This window comes from Eurosta solidaginis, chromosome 2 (assembly GCF_040869045.1).
Source record: "Eurosta solidaginis isolate ZX-2024a chromosome 2, ASM4086904v1, whole genome shotgun sequence".
NCBI classification, from domain to species: domain Eukaryota; kingdom Metazoa; phylum Arthropoda; class Insecta; order Diptera; family Tephritidae; genus Eurosta; species Eurosta solidaginis.
Genome location: NC_090320.1, coordinates 101,905,761 through 101,923,195, shown reverse-complemented (window position 1 = coordinate 101,923,195; position 17,435 = coordinate 101,905,761). Strand labels below are relative to the sequence as shown.

General features: G+C 42.8%; 1 protein-coding gene and 1 pseudogene across 5 annotated transcripts in view; both read right to left on the bottom strand.

Annotated features, from left to right (window-relative positions):
* The window catches only part of vari (MAGUK p55 subfamily member vari), a 767,475-nt gene that overhangs the window by 19,521 nt on the left and 730,519 nt on the right, over positions 1–17,435 (bottom strand). The window lies entirely within an intron of this gene.
* Positions 15,234–16,420, bottom strand: LOC137239244 (serine incorporator 3-like; annotated as a pseudogene).

Genomic DNA, 17,435 nt, shown 5'->3' with positions numbered 1-17,435 from the left:
TCACAAGAGCCCCCCCCAACCCAACTAATCAGGCCGAAATCATATGAAGTATAAAATAAATCCATTTATTATTTTTTTTTTCAACAAATATTAAATTAAATTACTGCACAGCCGTAACTGAGTGGCACAGAAACCCACTTCAGTGGCGAAGACGGCGATGCACGGAGAGCGCTGCGGACGACGCATACCGCTTGGGGCAGCTCCAACACCTATACGGGTAAAATTGCATATGCCCATTTAGATGGGCAATCAAGCCTCCAAACACACTAGAAGTAGTTGCATCGGTTCCATCTGAAACGAAAAAAAAAAAATCCATTATAGAAAAAATTATCAAAAAATCCGTTAGGAATGTGTCATACTTACGTTTTACCAGCTTGAAAATCCTTTTCCAAATAACAATGTGGTGAGGGTAATTTATCCACCACAATCCTACATTAATGTATCCTGGAAAATTCCTGTTACGGGAAAACAACTGGATGGCAACCCGCAACATACCAACGGCAGCCTCATTAGTGCTGTCATATTAAGAAAGAAAAAAAGCGGATACCGATAACTACACCAAAGCAGTACCGAAAACCGCAAAACATCAGAATCGGTACTGACGTGTTTTTGCCGAATATAGGCATCTACTGCAATACCAAGTAGTCATACACAACAAAAGAACCCAAAAAAAGGGGAGGACAAAACAAAGAAAACAACTTTTCCTTGCAAAAAAATTCACATTTTTTTTACAAGAAAATTTTTTTTTTGTTGTTTTTTTACCCTTTCCGGTTTTTGGGCACGGTTTTCTGGCTGGGGGGCAGGACTTGTTGTTTTTCAACAACAAACATCACAAACAGTCATTATAAGGGCTCGGTACAAAAACAATCCGAGTCCCGAAATTAAAGAATCCCGACACGACCAAGTCCCGAAATTAGAAAAAGTCAACTGTTTTCTACCGGCCTAGTGTGCTACTGCCCCAGTGACCTAGTTTTTTTTCAAGGGCAAGCAAATACATATATGTATATATATATATACTCGCACACCACAAATTCACCATACCAGCTGTCAGCTAACCAAGAAATACACGACAGAGTTGCATGGTACATTTAGCATAATGGTACGTGCAGATAGAACGCGTCATGAAGAACGCATCGCCAATCTGCATGTAAGCACCGGCAGTTGGTACATTTTCCAATTTAATTACGATGTTCGCTCTTCGTCATGAGCTGTCGCACAAAATTAAACCAATACCGTCGTCAGCCTCTACGGTTCGTTTTAAACTCGGTTTATTCATACATTTTAACGTACGTTTGTTAATAAAACACCACGCGTATCACGAAAACAAGTAATTTTGCGCGGGTGGCTTGGAATCACGTCCGCTCCAACCTCCCACACACCGCAATTTTGCTGGTTATGTTGAAAAATCTAAGCTGCTCGAAATCACAGCACTAACTATTTTGCAAAAAACGCTCTCGTCACTCCACGTCATTTGACTAGTCATTTTACGGTGACAGGTTATATTCGTAGTCACATTTGCATGGGCGTGGGTAGATTTGTGACCAGGTGTTTTGTAGGGTAATAATATAATACACAACTGACGAAATACATGCGCTGCAGCGAAAACGCGCATCACCCAACCAACCTCACGGCCACTCGCCCTGGCACATCCATAAAAATGCCACAGTCACCCTGAGAGCGACACGACACGTTATACGCTGGAACGGAGACCTCGGCCTCTTCGTCCAGCCCAGAAAAACCTCAAAACCATCGAGTCTGGAACGGAGACCTCTGCCTCTTCGTCCAACCAACAAAAAAAAACCGCAAATCTGGAATGGAGACCTCGGCCTCTCCATCCGGAACGACAAAAACCACAGAATAACAAAAAATGGTGCCAATCTGGAACGGAGACCTCGGCCTCTTCGCCCAGCCTTACTGGCCATCGACTATACACATATTACATTCTGAATTTCTATATTTAAGAATTATGTATAATTCAATGGCAAGAAATATTCACTTACATCTGTTCATCACCGTTAACTTTTATCATCCTAGCTTAGGTGGCATGCTAGGCAAGTCGGAAAGGATTCCCGGCCATTTTGCGTCGCAGACGAACTCCTCATTTAGATTAAGTTTAGTGTGTAAGTCTTATAATAATTTTTCTCGTTTCAGCGGAGGTCATTGGCGGAAAACGATGTTGCGTATAGCAAGGGGGGCCGGCATGTTTAGGCAGGATGCCTAACTTTTCCGCATCTGATTGCGACCCCCCCAATGCAACTCTGCAAACCGATACTCGATACTCGAATTAATTTATAACCACCCACACCATCACCCCCATGCATGTGCATGCATGCACATGCACGTGTATGTGTGCTTTTTGTCAGCACTCATGCATATGCATGTCGGGGTTGATGTGTGGGTGCCTTTCCCCTCCAAAACGGAGGATTTTGCGGGTCAACGGTTGTAGCTTGCTATACAACCGGCCTCTTTGATTTCAACAGCCAACCAGTTAACATCTGCCGCCAGCGATCTCTGCCGTATTTCTGCGTTTATTCAGGTAATATTGTAACTATTGCTAGTTTTACATCTACCCAATAAATCACATATATTATAACGAGAAATCTCGTCTATTTGCTTATTTTCATTTCCAACCCGCTTACTCCCGCTGAGATCGACCCGGTGCGCCCACCTCTCCAGGATTAGACGCACACCGGCCGAACACAATCCATTCCCACAGACCATCAATCATTTAGTTCAAGTTGTCAACTCAACGAAGACCAAACCATTAAAACTCTTGCATTGCACTGGCAGCCCAATAACGACTTGCTTACGTTTCCTTAAATTTTCCAATTTTGCAATTAGCGACGATGTACCGTGGGTACATGCTTGCAACCTATTTATGCCTTATATGCCAACATCCAAACTGTCCTCCCATATATATATTTTTTTTTAAGTAATATACCTTTAGTTTGCTCAAATATCTTTACCCAATTATTTTGTGTTCAGGCGTATGCACGTGCATATGGGCACTACCTTTATGCAACTTTAGTTTTTTTTATCTTTAAACTGCATGAGTATATCGTTTTCTGTAGAACTTTTATTAGATTCTGTGAATACCATTATAAGTAGAGAAATCTAAGAATTTAGCGTATATTAAGCACATCTTCTAATATCGTAGAGTTCATTTTTGAACATATGTTTTACGATGTCATTTTGCCCATATGATTTTAAGCTGCACGCTTAGCTCTCAACCATTTCCGTAGGAAAACCATCTGTCTTTTCCTTCGGAACCAGCATGCAGAGAACATCACATCCAGTAAGTCTTAATTAATAGTGATTGATTTAGTATTATAAAATTAAATTTGTGAGTGTAGAGTTAACTACTTTCATCGCGGTTCGGCATAGTTTAATTTAAGAGAAACAAAGAAACCATCCTGCACTATACTCGTACAAGACAGCCATACCACACACAAAAAGGACCCCATTTACCATAGTATTTCCACAATACTACAAATTTTTTGGTGGCCCATGAGGGGAATCCTTTTCAACCATTTCTACCGTGAAATTATACAACTATACAATTTTATTATATGCTTGCTAACATCGCTGCTGCATAAAAAAATAATATCGGGCTTATTTATCATATCATACATATGTAAATTTCGGCACTCCGCAGTCAACAGTTGCTATAAGCGCAAATTTTTTCTTTGGATCGGATCGCTATTGTTTTCCTCTGCCAACATCTAACTACATACGTATATTCAACGCTTACATTGTATATTTCGATTTTCTTCTTATTAATTTATTTAATTGGCATAACCATATATTTATAAACAAATAAAATATGGGGGATATACCATTAATCAAGCTACAAGCAAATCGACTTACGACCCTTGAAAAAATTCTGGTCAACTTTAAGAAAGATTCTGCTTCGCGAAAAACTAAACCATATTTTGAAAAGCGATTAAACCATATTAGTGCACAAATTAATCATATGTTCAGACATTAAAGATGACCATTTTACTAATGATGTTGCCTCCCAATTTGAAGAAATTCACTTGGAACTCTTCTGTCTGGTAAAACAGTAGCAAACAGATATGTTCCTCCCTGTACCGGATTGCGAGGAGACCAAGACTAAGAACCAGTCATCGGATTCTCAAGTGCGATTTGCCGCTCCTGCTCAATTCCCCCGTTTACCAGCACCCTCGTTTTCTGGCAAGTTCACTGATTGGCCAAGTTTCCATGATTCATTCAATCGACTAATTCATAATAACCTTGATTTAATTCTATCCAAAAAGTTCATTATTTGAAGCAGGCGTTGGCGATTGACCGTGATCTGGATATACATCAAATGCTTTTAACGGAAGCAAATTATACCAAGGCATGGTGTTGTTAATAAAACGTTATAACAATCCGCGTATAATATTTTCGCATCATATGAATACGTTATACAATTTACCAGTTCTCGTTAAAGAAAAGGCAGGCGACATAAAGACTTTGCTTAATGTGGCGAATGTGTGTGTCAATGAATTTAAACGGCTTAAGGTTCCAATAGGGGAATGTGATCATTGGATTGCACATAACCTAACAACCAAACTACCAATTGAAACACACTCCGCATAAGAGCGTCATCTGGGAAGTAAAATCGATATCCCGACTTTATGTGATCTACAAGACTTTTTAACCAATCATCTCTTTAGGATTGATGCAATCGAAAATCGCACTTTAACTTTTAATGCCACACCCATGCGTCCACTGTCAAATGATAATATGAATAATCATCTTCAGAAATCCAAATTATCTGCGCGTACGGTACCTAAGGTAAAATCACACCACGCTGCCACTAGAGTCCATCAGTCTTTACAAGATTTTTGTGCTCTTTGTGGACAAGCACATATAATTCGCCGTTGCCAAACCTTTCTATCCAAAGATTGCTTTGAAAGAAAGAACATCGTCGATAAAACTAAGCTGTGTCTCAACTGTTTGAGTAAGTCTCATGCATTATCACAATGCACAAGTAGCAAAAACTCCATACAATGTGGTCAGCGTCACCACACATTACTAAAATTTCCACGGACTTCTCAAACCAATACAGCGACAACAACCACAGCCCAATACGCCCAGCCTTTCACACTAGCATCGGCTTCAATCCAAGGGCAGGTAGGGCTTAGTTCCACACCATCATTAGATACACAACGTGGTGCTCATGCCCACGCAACTTTAGCAGCCAACTCTGTACATGTGGACTCTAATCCATCTGCTAGTCATTTGTCCAAACAGGTTCTTTTGGTCACGGCTTTAGTTTCACTACGGAACGAAGCCACAAATCAATCCTCCACATTTTATGCTTTTATAGATCAAGGTTTGGAAGGAACACTTATTTCTAAAAATGCAGTTCAACGCTTAGGCCTTCAACGCCATCCTACTTCCGCAGATATCTGTGGAGTTGGTCCTAGTGCCCTGAGGCAGTCGAAGTTTGTAGTTAGCTTCACTATGCATTCTTGCCTCGACGAAAATTTTGCTGTTCCCATCGAAAGCGCTTACGTGCTGAAATGGAACATATTCAAGGTCTCACTCTGACAGACCCTTTATACTATCAGCCTAAGAAAATTGACGTCAATCTTGGCCCTGACATAATTGCGCAAATCTTACTACCGGAAATGAGGATCGGTGCGTTCAATCAGCTGATTGCTCAAAAAATCCATCTCGGCTGCATTTTGCAGGGTCGAATCGATTCTTCCCCACCTCCTGCTATCAAGGTACGCTGCCATCATATTAACATTGAATTAGAAGCGCTTGTGTAAAAATTCTATGACAGCGAACAAGTGCCTGCTGAAAACACAATGTCAGAGCAAGACAAGTGTTCTTTTGCAAAACCCATGTGAGACAAGCTAATGGAAAGTACCTGGTTTGACTTCCATTAAAATCAATCTACGACCCTAATCAAACTTTAGGCCGATCCAGACAAATCGCTCTCAATCGTTTTTACAATCGGAGCGTAAATTTCAGCGTGACGATACATTTGGTTCTCAATACACGGAGGGTATAGACGACTACTTTCACTGTAACCAAATCATTCCAGCGACGTCCAGCGAAGAACAACATTATTCGCTGACTGAAACAAATAAGCCTACGTTTAACGCATCTTACCACATCATGCAGTACTGAAGATGGATAACTCCACCTCGAAAATTCTAATCGTTTATGATGCTTCGGAAAAAACGTCAAATGACCGTTTGTTAAATGATTTGTTGTGCACTGGTCCACCATTGCAAAATTACCTACCTGCACTTATTCTTAACTGGCGTCTACACAAATTTGTTTTTATAGCTGACATCCAAGAGATGTACCGATGCATTTACATGCATCCAATTGATGTGCATTACCAACGAATTCCTTGGCGAGCTAAGAATGGACAAGTGCAAGAATACTGCCTCACCATGGTTACCTTTGGCACGGCCTCAGCTCCATATACTGCAATAAGGGTTCTTCACCAAATCGCACGCGATGAGAAAGAGCGTTTCCCCATCGCCGAGGACATTTTACTGAAGGATATTTACAAGGAAGGATGCACTCAGTGGCAGCGACACCGTCGCTAAAGCAACACAAATGCGCAACCAACTTATTTCAGCCCTCCGTTCTGCCGGTATGGAACTACGGAAGTGGTCAAGCAATACGCCTGATCTATTGCAATCTGTTTAGGCAGGATGCCTAACTTTTCCGCATCTGATTGCGACCCCCCCAATGCAACTCTGCAAACCGATACTCGATACTCGAATTAATTTATAACCACCCACACCATCACCCCCATGCATGTGCATGCATGCACATGCACGTGTATGTGTGCTTTTTGTCAGCACTCATGCATATGCATGTCGGGGTTGATGTGTGGGTGCCTTTCCCCTCCAAAACGGAGGATTTTGCGGGTCAACGGTTGTAGCTTGCTATACAACCGGCCTCTTTGATTTCAACAGCCAACCAGTTAACATCTGCCGCCAGCGATCTCTGCCGTATTTCTGCGTTTATTCAGGTAATATTGTAACTATTGCTAGTTTTACATCTACCCAATAAATCACATATATTATAACGAGAAATCTCGTCTATTTGCTTATTTTCATTTCCAACCCGCTTACTCCCGCTGAGATCGACCCGGTGCGCCCACCTCTCCAGGATTAGACGCACACCGGCCGAACATTTGGTCCTATCTCACCAGGAATTGGAAACAGCACCTTAACAATACAGTCCACAATATAATTAGCCCGAAAATTTATACGGAAAAATATTTGCCCATCAACAGCTATACCACAAAATTTGGAAAGTCTATTATTTAATACCAGCGTGCAAAACACTGAGCAAGGGACAGCCAGCTTAAGCCATCAGCAACACCACAAGTCATCTTGCCACATCATCACCAGAACATACAAATCACCAAAAAGTTCACAGTAAGTGCAATATTTCTTGCCACATTTTTTTTGGTTGGTTAAAAACAATAAATAAAAAGTGCGAAAAATCATTTAAAGTGCCATACGTGATTGTAGTTAACCGCGAAAAGTGTGAAAAAACTGTGTAGTGCCAAAAAAGAAAATAAGTGCAAACGCGTTGCATTAACGTCGGTTTAGATTCCTTGTGACTATCTGGTCTGTCCCCCCACCAGCGGTAAGGCTCTCCAGACACAGCACAGGGAAGAGGTGCACATAACCTCACTTTCACAAAAATTTCACGCCATTTGACTGCGGCAAAATTTAATTTCTTTTGCGTCACTATTATTTTCACTAATTTCCTTAATCAATCTTGTTACACAGTTTTTTGTTCTTTGTTGCATAAGATCTATTTCACGGTTTCACACTTTTCGTCGAGTTTATATCAACGCGCGCACTTAGTATACAATACAATTTAACTTGAAAGTGGCGAGTGGCCCCCTTTATTTACACAAAACACATTGGTGTTGCTTCCCCCTGCTCCCTGTTTTACGGCACAAATAAGCTGCAAAGTCAGTGAAAAAATAAACAAATTGAAAGCGTTAAATAAAGAGTTTTTCTATATTTTAATCATTGTTGGTTGGGTGAATCGCACAGGTTTTTTCAGTTTTATAACCCCTTTTAATTTGATCACAAATTTTAATCCATGAACATGGAATCATATATTAGATTGGCCGATCGAATAATCGAATTCAAGGCCGATTTTAATGACATCAATGCGGCTCTGCACACTGTGCACACTCTTGCAATACAGCAAAAAGAGTTGCAAGCTAAGTGGGAAAAAGCAGAGAACGCCCTAGAGGAGTTGCTTGGCTCTGACACGCTCGACGCAAAGAAAATTGCAGCGGTCAAGATCAAGCATAAAGCGGCATATGCCGTATTCCTAAGATGCATGTCGAACATGGCTGAACTTCAAGCCAAATTGAAGGAGGAAAAAGATAGGGCAGTCAAACCTGAGGGAGAACGTGCGCGCGAACATAGTATCCGCCTGCCAGCTTGTGATACTGAGGTGTTCAAGGGCGACTACCTATCTTGGCCAACGTTTCGTGACCTGTTCACAGCAATATACAAAAACAACAGTCGCCTAAGCCCGGTAGAAAAGTTGTTCCACCTCAATCAGAAAACTCAAGGTGAGGCAAAGGACATCGTCAAGAAATGTCCCTTGACAAATGAAGGCTTCGAAACAGCCTGGAAAAACCTATGTGAGAGATACGCGAATAAACGGATTCTCGTGAACTCACAACTACAAATTTTGTTTAATCTAAAAAAGATAGATAGCGAGTGCGGCAGCTCTATCAAAACCTTACAGCGCGACATAAATAATTGCTTGGCATCTTTAAAAACACATCAGATCGATGTTTCAAATTGGGATGCGATTATTACCTATTTATGTTCGACAAAATTACCTGAAAATACGTTGGCTCTATGGGAGCAGAGCATTGACCACAAGACGGACATATCCAAGTGGGAGGATATGGACAAATTATTGTCAAATCGTTTCCAGACACTTGAAACCGTGTCTGGTTTTACAGGGAATGCCACTTCTAAAGTGCAAAAATCAAACACGTCGCGCCAGTCGACAGAAAACCCTACAAAAAGACTTGGTGCTTTTCAAACCAAAGTAACCAAGCAAACAACAAAATCAATGTGTAAAATGTGCAAATCTACGGAGCACAGATTACGCAACTGTTCACGTTTTTGCGATTTAAACCCAGTAGAAAGGATTAAATTCATCAAATCCACAAATGGCTGCCTGAATTGTTTATCCCCAGGACACACAGTGACGAGGTGCACCAGTTCATACAACTGTTCCAAATGCCACTCTCGTCACCACACGTTCCTGCATGCGGACACACTTCAGCAACCGGCGGTACGAAATCCCTTCAAAGATGCGGATAATGCCCCATCAACTTCGGCACAGGCAAGGAAAAGACAGGAATCGGGACAACCACCTTCCTCTGCGAATCAGAATGTCAAATCCTGCCATGCCAATTCCAGCACAGGCGTGCTATTAGGAACTGCTCGCGTACACATTCACCATAATGGTACCGACTTCTCCGCGCGGGCATTAATTGATTCTGGGTCTGAATGTTCCTTTATAACTGAAAGACTGAAACGCAGAATCAATTTGCCAGCGAGGAAAATGCATGCCCATGTTTCAGGCATCACAAATGCGGTGTCAGCTCAGGTGAAAGAAGCATCCAACATCGAACTACGTTCACCAGTGGATCCCTGCTTCAGCCTGACTACACCCGTACTAGTTCTAACGAAACTCACTGGGAATCTTCCATCCTGCCATATCAACGCAATGACTATGCAGGCATTCCCAGACTTGGTTTTGGCAGACAAGAGGTTCTACGTCAACGAAGACGTAGACCTCATACTTGGCGGAGACATATATCCCCAAATTATAATGAACGGTATAAAAAAGAATGTGCTAAACACACTCTTAGCCCACGAGACAGTGTTCGGTTGGATACTGACCGGTCGTATCGAATCACCAAATCCAACGAAGAGCATTATGTCTTTCTACAACGAGGTTGCGTTAGACAACCAACTCAAAGCTTTCTGGGAGGTAGAAAATGTACCCAAAAATAAAATATTAAATGAGGATGAAAGGTACTGCGAACAACTATTTAAAGAAACAACGCAGCGAAGTGAAAATGGAAGGTACACCGTGTCACTACCATTCCGGCAGGATTACCCTAACAATATTAACTTAGGGCCATCCCTGAAGCGTGCATGCTCTCAATTCTTCCGGAATGAGGGGCGGCTAATAAAAAACCCAGATTTAGGAAAAGAATATGTTCGAGTGTTGTCAGAATATGAAACGCTCGGACATATGAGAAAAATTGAAAAGAATATTCCATCCGACGATTCGGATAATTATTTCCTGCCCCACCACGCCGTTGTAAAAGCAGAAAGTACAACCACCAAGGTACGCGTAGTATTTAACGCCTCGAGCCCTACGGCCAACGGCAAGAGCTTAAACGATATTCTCCTCCCAGGCCCAGTTCTACAAGCCGATCTACCCATACTTATCTTACGATGGAGACTATACCGCTTCGTATTCAATAGCGACATCGAAAAGATGTATCGACAAATTTGGGTGAACGAGAATCACACCAAATTTCAACGTATTGTGCATCGCACTTCCCCGAATGACCCTATCAGTCTTTACGAATTAAAGACGGTTACCTTCGGAGTGAATTGCGCTCCATATCTCGCGATAAGAACGCTCCTACAACTAGCAGACGACGTCTCAAACTCGCACCCTACCGCGGCTAGCATACTGCGAGAATACATGTATGTAGATGATGTGTTAGCAGGTGGACATACGATTACATCGACTATTAAAGCCAGAGATGAAATTCGTCAAGTCCTACAATCAGCGGGCTTTCCACTTCGCAAATGGACCTCCAACTCAGAGGACATTCTAAGGGACATCCCCAAAGCAGACCTGCTCAGTGAAAACTTCCTGGCCTTCGAAGATACCAGTACAGTTAAAGCATTAGGAATTCGGTGGAATGCCCTCTCCGATTTATTTTATTTTAAAGCAGGGACGCTGGACAACCCGGAAAACATTACGAAGAGAGCGATACTATCAGCAATCGCCAAACTTTTCGATCCCTTGGGATGGCTGGCACCAATGGTCATTGTGGCAAAAATACTCATGCAAAGTATTTGGTTGGAAGGCACCGCTTGGGACGAACCAGTATCTACCAGTACGCTGGAACGATGGAAAACCTTCACCGACCAATACCATGAAATCGATAAAATCCGGATACCTAGATGGGTCAACTTTTCACCAGGAACCGACATCGAGATCCATGGATTTTGTGACGCATCCGAGAAGGCTTATGCAGCAGCCATTTACATGCGCGTCAAAACGGATGATAATGTCTGCACGAACCTGCTTCTAGCCAAAACCCGAGTAGCCCCAGTGAAAACTCTTTCTCTTCCACGTTTGGAACTTTGCGGAGCCGTGCTGTTAGCGGAAATCACCGAATCAATTTTCAGGAACCTCAAGTTGGGACCAGTGAAAGTACACCTTTGGACGGATTCAACTATCGTTCTCGCATGGATAAGGAAACCGCCCTGTTCCTGGTCAACCTTCGTCGCACATCGGATCACCAAGATCATCGACATGGTCGGACATAGGGACTGGCTGCACGTGAACTCAGAGTCCAACCCAGCAGATTTAGGCAGCAGAGGATTACCTGCGTCTGAATTGGTCAACAATTCGTTGTGGTGGCAGGGACCTTCTTGGCTGCAAGAAGACACTTCCCAATGGCCAGCACAAGAAAGTGACTACATCACCTCCGTAGAGGAAAAGAGGGCAAAGACCTGCGCAACAACAACCGTCAATCCTACCGATATTCTTCAACGCTTTTCCGACCTACCTAGGGCTCTACGGGTCTTATCATACGTTATGAGGTTCTACCGAAGAACCCACCCCGAAACAAAAAATTCATTCCAGGTCATGTCGCACCTAATCTCCCCTGATGAAATTAAGGCCACTACACGACTTTTAATTAAGATCTATCAGAAACAACATTATAGTTCCGAATATAATTATCTAAAGGCCGGAAAACCAATTGCAGGGAAAAGTGCAATACTTTCACTTAATCCCTACTTAGACCAAGATGGCATCATTCGGGTAGGAGGGCGACTCGGGGCGTCAAAGGACTTAGCTTTTACTGAACGCCACCCAATCCTCCTCCCATACAACTGTCGGTTATCCCGGCTGACAGTCCTAATGTTTCATCAACAAAGTTTGCATGGGGAGAACCAACTCATGTTGCGTCTGATACGCACCCAATACTGGATACCTAACATCAAAACCATGATTAGGGCTACAATTCACAATTGCAAAGTTTGCACTGTACACCGAAAGCGTGCTCAGACCCAACTTATGGGTATTCTCCCTCGCGAACGCACGACATTCAGCCGTGCATTCACAAATACTGGAGTCGACTTTGCCGGACCCTTCGACATTAAAAGTTACCGCGGCAGAGGGTGTCGACTATCCAAAGGCTATGTCTGCCTTTTCGTGTGTTTTTCCACACGAGCGATTCATCTGGAGGCCACTACTGACCTCAGCACCCCATCATTTCTTGCGGCTTTTGCCCGTTTTATATCTAGACGCGGATGCCCCAAAAACGTCTACTCCGACAACGGTACAAACTTTGTCGGAGCTTCACGATCCCTACGATCGGAATTCAAAACGTTCATTTCACAAGCCCGAGACAATGCTGTCTCGAAGTACAGCCACCAGTCACTCACTTGGCATTTCATCCCTGCGGGCGCTCCCCACATGGGAGGGCTGTGGGAGGCTGGAGTGAAAAGCTTCAAAAGCCACTTCAAAAAGATAGCCTCACCACACAAATTTACATTCGAGGAATTCCATACACTCTTGTGCCGCATCGAGGCATGCCTGAACTCGCGGCCGCTCAGCCCGGCATCCAATGACCCAACGGACCTTGAGCCGCTTACTCCAGGTCATTTCCTCACTGGCAGCCATCTACTGGCTCCGCCAGAGCCGGATGCTAGTGTGAGCCCTGCCTCGATGATCAATCGGTGGCAGAAACTCAAAGCCCTCCATCACACTTTCTGCAAGCGATGGAAAACCGAATATCTATCCGAACTTCAAAAAAGAGTGAAGTGGAAGCATCCCAAACAAAATATAAAAGTGGGAGATCTCGCTGTCCTCAAAGAGGACCACTTATCTCCCAACGAATGGAGGTTAGGTCGAGTTGTCAACGTACACCCCGGCGAAGATGACCGAGTACGCGTAGTCGACCTCAAAACCGAGAAGGGTCAAGTCAGACGACCTTTGGTCAAACTGATCCTTCTTCCAACGGAAGAGACGGATTGCGAGAAGGCTACGTGCTCCTCCTAACAATCCCTCCGTTCCTCCATACCCCTCCCTTCAAAAAGAATCAAACCCAAAACACTATTTCCCCCGACTACCTACAATTAGAGGCCCACGGTTAGTGATAGCATCGAAAGCATATTAAGGAACCCACGTCTTCGTGTCTCTCTATCCCTAAGCTTGTGTTTCTCCCGAGCCATATATTATCATCAACCCCCCGGTCTCGTGAGGGTGCGAGTCTACCGGAGGGGAAACCTAAGGCGTACTACGCGATGGCAATGGGGAAAGGGAGCGCGGGACATAAAGACGCGTTCAACCACGCGCCGTGATGCCCCGCTATCCCTAAGCGTGCGTCGCTCCCGCGGCCCTAATTATAATCAACCACCCCGGTCTCGTGAGGGTCCGAGTCTACCGGAGGGCGATCCTACATCTTATTTTTCTTTTTTTCGCACCCCCGGTCTCGTACCGAGTCTGCCGGAGGGGGAATCCTACACCTAGCTACTTGTGGGCAATGGGGAAAGGGAGCTAGAGACACGAGGACGCATGAGAGCTTACCAAAAGCTCGCAAAACAAAAAGCAAAACTGCGGCTTCATAATAATACTAACCGGGAGCCCCTTGCAAAAAAAAAAAAAAAAGAAAAAGAAACCACCCCAAATTCACTCGCTCACCTAAAGCGAGGACACCAGAAAACATTCCATTCACTCGTTCTCCCAGAACGAGGACACCAGAAAAACCTACCGCAGAAGGGCGAACCGATCTGCCACAGAATCTAAGGGCGTTCGGCCCATTATCTATATTTTTTAAAGGAAAGATTCCACAAGTCAACCCAAATTCACTCGCTCCCCGAGCGAGGATACCAGAAAACATCCCATTCACTCGTTATCCCATAACGAGGACATCATAAAAGCCTACCGCAGAAGGGCAAACCGATCTGCCACAGAACCTAAAGGCTTTCAGCCCATCATCTTTAAATTTCCAACAAATCAAACCCAGCTCTCGTTCCCCTGAACGAGGCCAACATACCCCAACGCAATTGCTTGTGCTTAAATGTATAGTTTCTTTTCCACCTAAATGAGTACACAAACGTATTTGTATTTGTTAACAACAATTAAATAAAATGAAATACATATGTATACTGAGCCATTTTATCTGGGTACTTTGAGATAAATTCACGTCTAATTAAGTTGATATTCATAATGGGCTTCTCGCGTAATTTTTTATAATCACCAACCATTTAGACAAAAACAGATGTGCAGATACGGTTTAAAAACAAGCTACATAAATATCTAAGACGCTCAGCCATATTTGTATCCAAATTAAGTAATTGTTGGTGACCAAGTCACGTCACATGCATATCTGCTAATGATTTTAGTTTACCATTCATCGCAGAACTCTTAGCATGTTACATTAAACCAGCCAAGAACAAGTTTTAGTCATTAGTACAACACGTTAATTTAAAAATAATTTTACAAACATTTTTTTGTTTTCGATTTCAACGGACCTTAAAATATTTTTCAGTAAAAGGCTCTACCCCAATTATGGCAAGATTTGCTAAAATACTATACACACCAGTAGCACATTGAAGTGGGACGGTGTAGCTTGAAACAATGATTCACAACGACCTTTAAAGTCGAAACATGATGACAGCACCATCGTCAGTCATTATAGTCGAACACATGATGGCACGTTATATAAGCAATGAAGATTAATGAAATAGTGGCACACAAGCGGTGCAACACCCCCCCCCCCCCCCCCCCCCGCAAACATCAAGCGCTCTTTCTTTAACCATTAGACAAGTACAGATGGATAGTTGTACATAAATAAATACAGAGCTCATCTAAAAATTTAATCAATGTTTTTCTCTACTTTACGTGCTCTTCATCTCACTCTTTAACTAAAATCACAATTCGTTAATATCATTGGTCCAACCATATATAGTGATTCCAAGCCAACTGGATATTATTTAATCCACATCGAAGCAGCATTAGCATTGAATAGCTCAATATCTGAATTGGGTTTACAGCACTTGGTAAGCGTCATCATGACATATAAGGAAGCGCAAACAAAAACAATATGAAACATGGACCAAGAATACGTAACCCCTTCGGTTTCGTTATCACTTACACCTTTCTCTGCACCAGCTTCTGCATCTGAGAGAGCTTCTGTTGAAAGACGCCTTTCACCATCATTATTAGTTTTTTGACACTTCAACTGCTGAGCTAATGCAATTATATAGAAGGCAGAATAACCAAGCTATCAATCCAATTATATTTGTCGTGATAGGATTGCAGTCTTTTTCTGGGTCGTTGGCAACAGCAGACCAAGTCAAATAAACAGTGGAGATAGTAACCAGTGAGCTTTGCAATAAACCCGACTGAGGCAAACGATCCTGTACAGCGGGCATTACAGAAAGAATGCTTATTACGAAACACAGAACGAGATTGAAGAAAAAAAAAATTGTTAAGACCGCAACCGCCGGAATGAGTAAAGTAGATATATAATAAAGAAATGCCAACAAGCGACAAAGCGTAAAAGTATCCATGATTGTCTTCCGCGTTTTCAATCCAATTTTCAGCTATCGAATGTGCAAAATCTACAATTATCACCAGCTGCACAAGAATGAATGCACGTCCGCCAATTAAGCCCACCCACATCATAGCCGGCCCAAATGAGCCTTCTGGTATGAAAATTGCACCAATGGCAGCACCAAAGCAAATCAAAATTTCAATCCCCAAAATTCATTTTGTATATGAGAACGTGGGTCGCGAGAGCTCTTCACCCCCAACATTATCAATGCCATCAGCGTGAAGAAACAGGACAGCGTATTCACAATCAATTTATAGACTACCAGTTTAAGAAAGAGCTTTGGCGCTTGAGTGTGTCCTGTAGTCCGGACGGAAGTGCTACGGCGCCTGAAACTGTACCCACCAATAGCATGAAAGCGTACATGAAACGCGACGAAGTGGAGCTTGCATGTTGGGCAAGCACTGCAGCAGCAGCTTGCCACTGTGCCTGTGCAACACAAAGCACTCTATACAACGAATATTGCAGATTATTGATTTTTAAAAATTCAGTACATTCGAACATATTGGAATTATCCCTTTTTCAATTGCTTACGCATGAAGTGAGTTTATTAATTGGGAGTTCAGTAGAACATCGATAACATTATCACCCTTACAAAAATGAAGCTTACCTCTTAAATGATTTTGTTGTACCTCCAACGCATTCACGATAAATACAGGCTCATCTGCTCGTGTCAGCTGCACTTACGTCTCTATTACAACGGCATCTGAATCGCTTGCTTCATCGGCTTTCTTTGATTGGGAACTTATGGGCAGCGCATCTGTGGGCAGTGTACGTGCTGGAATATTGAATTCAGGACATATGCATTTGTATTGGCATAGAATTTTTTCTCCCAGTTTCTTAACTTACCAGCATCTACCTGCTCCGGGTGTCCATAATCGATGTAGTGTACTCCGATGTCATCTTTGGCAATCTGAGGTGTTACACGTGCGCGATACCAATGTTCATCGCTACTCAATGCAACGCAAAGTTGTTCCGGTTCAAATTCAGCGTGAGGAGTCCCTAAATTCCCATAGTATTTATGGTATGGTTGATTGACATTTTTAATAAAAACGGATCAAAAAAAAAAATGTTTCTAAAGGTTCTTCTGGTGTCGCTTTATCATTGGTATATACTGTTGCTAATTTTCGGCGTGCATCACGTTCCAAACCTGCATGACAATAGACCAACTGATAGGCGCGTGTAACGCCAGCAAAGCTGTCGCCACAGTGGGAAGGCATACGCGTAATTGATTGAAATTGCATATGACTATGGCGGATCATTCTCGTGATTGTAGGAATAGTAAACATTTTCTATCTCCAGTTACATCACGACTAGGAAATGCGAGAACGTAGAAAATAGATTGACACAATGAGAAGAAACCCATATTTGCTTCTAGCGAAGCAGTTTGAAGATATTAATCATAGCCTTGTATTTACTGACGCCCCCAATACAGCTCTTTTAGATAGCTTTGCAGTACGGTTAGCAACGCAAATTTTGAACGCGGTAAGACCTACCTGGTCCTTCGTAACCAACAGCA